This window comes from Coffea eugenioides, chromosome 6 (assembly GCF_003713205.1).
Source record: "Coffea eugenioides isolate CCC68of chromosome 6, Ceug_1.0, whole genome shotgun sequence".
NCBI lineage: Eukaryota > Viridiplantae > Streptophyta > Magnoliopsida > Gentianales > Rubiaceae > Coffea > Coffea eugenioides.
The window spans coordinates 51,509,238-51,513,029 of NC_040040.1; positions in this window are offsets into that span (position 1 = coordinate 51,509,238).

The window sequence follows — 3,792 nt, forward strand, 5'->3', positions numbered from 1 at the left end:
CCAAGTTAGTTTTCTTTCTTATCATGGTTTCAGTAGCTTTATCATATTACGAGTTGACGAGAGTTTGATTCTATTTCTCTCGCTAATGAATTTGTTGTTCAAGCGTATATAACATTTCATTCACTGGGTTAGAGAGAAGAGTCTTCCATGCATGGCGGTTGGGAAGACTATATATGCGTTCAATAGTATTGTTGTTCTGGAGAACGGATCACCGCCATCTGGCTATCGTTTGTGTTGCAGTCTATTATGAGTTTTCTGATACTATTTGTAGTTATTATAAATCGTCATGATGTGTTGGATGCCATCTTAGCTGCATGCTGTTCTACAACACTTGAGTTAGGATTGATGCATCACCATCTCATTGTCACGGATTGACTAAAATACCTATCAACACAACATCCATGCGACACTAATAACTCCATCTCTTTATCATAATTAGAGAAGTTAACAAGACAAAATCTTTGCATGTTTTAGCTAGTAATATCTATTTATGCGTTTCTTCTTCTTCTTTCTTTTTTTTGGAGGGGATTAATGATAACTAGTGCTAGAGCGAAAATTCTATTCATCTACTATGTATCCTATCCTAAGGAACTTAAAATCAATTCCTTGCTCTCTGGACTTGGATTTGATTTCATACCCAAGAGAGGCAGGTGCCCATATGTACAACCCCCGCGTAAGATCTCCTTGGGCCGCCTACACAGAGAACCTTTGGCATCAAATGCATAGTTAAAACAAAATATGACAAAGCATATCATTTTTGAAAACATTTAGATGAAAACATTTAGTTGCAAACAACTTAGGCATTGTCATCTATTTTACCTGCATAGTCATCCACATAAACACTGGAAGCTTACTTTTACCATGATACCTTGAATTATCCTTCCAAATTGACAATATAGAAACCAGAACATCCAGTTTCTGTCGCAACATTAGCGATACTACTAGGAACATAATGACCTGTAACACAATATAGCCCTTGTTTGGATGCCAAGTTTTTTGCCAAATTTGTCTGCTACTACAGTACAGTAATTTCGATACATTTTAAAATATTAAAAAAAACACAGTGCAAAAATTTTTCAAAAAACTTCTATAGTAACTTACAGTTAAATTTTAGACAAACACCTAAAAAATTCACCTTTCAAACGGGGCCATAATGTTAGGAAAGAACAAGCAAACATTGTAAATATCATATTGCAATTGTAGATAAAACACTAGTCATACATGTAAGAATTATGAGATTACAATGGAGATAACTAAAATTACAAAACATTTTTCAAACTGGTTCAAAAGATTGAAAAAGGAATACAAATCACATTAAAAGCCAAAAGAAGTATTGGACATCTACCTGAGACTTTGAACCACCGGAACCAGCTTTTTGACTTTCCAAGCTCCTAAAACAATTGCCTTGAGTGCCTTATTAGATTGTCTTTATTCAACCAACTCTTTAGTGTTTAATTGGCCATCAAGATTTTGCCCCTCTTAGGTGTGGGTAAGGGGTTCAGAATTTCTTAAAATACTTTCACATGCAATTTAGTTCTCATAGTTGGGTCAATCCCTATTTCCTTCTTTCCCCCCCCCTCAAGTATAGGATCAGTTGTAAAAATTTTGTATTAAAAAAAACTCCAACTCTTTAACATAATTAGAGAAGTTAACAAGACAAAATCTTTGCATGTTTTAGACAAATTAAAAAAAAAGAATGTTCTGCATAAGCGCATTAAAAGAAAAATTATAGTCCTGATAATTCAAAAAAAAAACTCTAAAATACTTACCCATATACTTTTTTTGAATAATCATTCGTTTAAATGACGATAAATCTAAATAAATAAATAAATAATCATTAGAAGACTAATTTAATCTTGTTTGAAGTAGTTTCTTATTATAAAAAAATCAAAAGAGGCGTTATATTTATTGAAAAAATGATAGTTTCTTATTATTAGAAAATCAAATGGGGAGATTTTATTTATTGAAAAAATTTATAGTTTCTTATTATTAGAAAATTAAATGGGGTGATTTTATTTATTAAAAAAGAATGATGACATTATAGTTATGGGAGGTGCAAGTTATCTAAAACACCAATAAAAAAAAGAGAACAGAAGTAGAGGCATAGAAGAATAGGTGGGACTCGTAGGAATAAGAAATGAACTACTACCCCTTTATCAGGTATCTCTACTGCTTTTGCATAAGATTCTAATTTTTCTTATCTGCCATTTTTGTTAAAAATGTTTTCATTATTATAGTTAGTTTCAAAATTTTAGAAAACATCCATTTTCATGAATTATCACCTGATTTTTTGACTAACCATTGCTACAAAACTGGAGTACTTTTTTATTTTGGTGTTATCTCACCTCTCTAAATATTGTAGGCAAGGTGATTTGGATGGCAAGAATGAAGAATATTATCAGTAACATTGTTACTTGCGTTTTGCTATATTCTTTGGCAGTTTTGCTCTAGGGCTAGTATTCTACCTCCAAGTTAGTTTTCTTTCTTATCATGGTTTCAGTAGCTTTATCATATTACGAGTTGACGAGAGTTTGATTCTATTTCTCTCGCTAATGAATTTGTTGTTCAAGCGTATATAAGATTTCATTCACTGGGTTAGAGAGAAGAGTCTTCCATGCATGGCGGTTGGGAAGACTATATATGCGTTCAATAGTATTGTTGTTCTGAAGAACTGATCACCGCCATCTGGCTATCGTGTGTGTTGCTGTCTATTATGAGTTTTCTGATACTATTTGTAGTTATTATAAATCGTCATGATGTGTTGGATGCCATCTTAACTGCATGCTGTTTTACAACACTTGAGTTAGGATTGATGCATCACCATCTCATTGTCACGGATTGACTAAAATACCTATCAACACAACATCCATGCGACACTTATAATTCCATCTCTTTATCATAATTAGAGAAGTTAACAAGACAAAATCTTTGCATGTTTTAGTTAGTAATATCTATTTATGCGCTTCTTCTTCTTCTTCCTTTTTTTTGGAGGGGATTAGTGATAACTAGTGCTAGAGCGGAAATTCTATTCATCTACTATGTATCCTATCCTAAGGCACTTAAAATCAATTCCTTGCTCTCTGGACTTGGATTTGATTTCATACCCAAGAGAGGCAAGTGCCCATATGTACAACCCCCGCGTAAGATCTCCTTGGGCCGCCTACACAGAGAACCTTTGGCATCAAATGCATAGTTAAAACAAAATATGACAAAGCATATCATTTTTGAAAACATTTAGATGAAAACATTTAGTTGCAAACAACTTAGGCATTGTCATCTATTTTACCTGCATAGTCATCCACATAAACACTGGAAGCTTACTTTTACCATGATACCTTGAATTATCCTTCCAAATTGACAATATAGAAACCAGAACATCCAGTTTCTGTCGCAACATTAGCGATACTACTAGGAACATAATGACCTGTAACACAATACAGCCCTTGTTTGGAAGTCAAGTTTTTTGCCAAATTTGTCTGCTACAAATTTTTTAAAAACTTTAACTACAGAAATTTCGAAAAATTTTTCAAAATTTTTAAACTATACATTTTAAAATATTAAAAAAAAACATTTCAAAAATTTGTTAAAAAACTTCTATAGTAACTTACAATTAAGTTTTAGACAAACACCTAAAAAATTCGCCTCTCAAACGGGGCCATAATGTTAGGAAAGAACAAGCAAACATTGTAAATATCATATTGCAATTGTAGATAAAACACTAGTCATACATGTAAGAATTATGAGATTACAATGGAGATAACTAAAATTACAAGACATTTTTCAAGCTGGTTC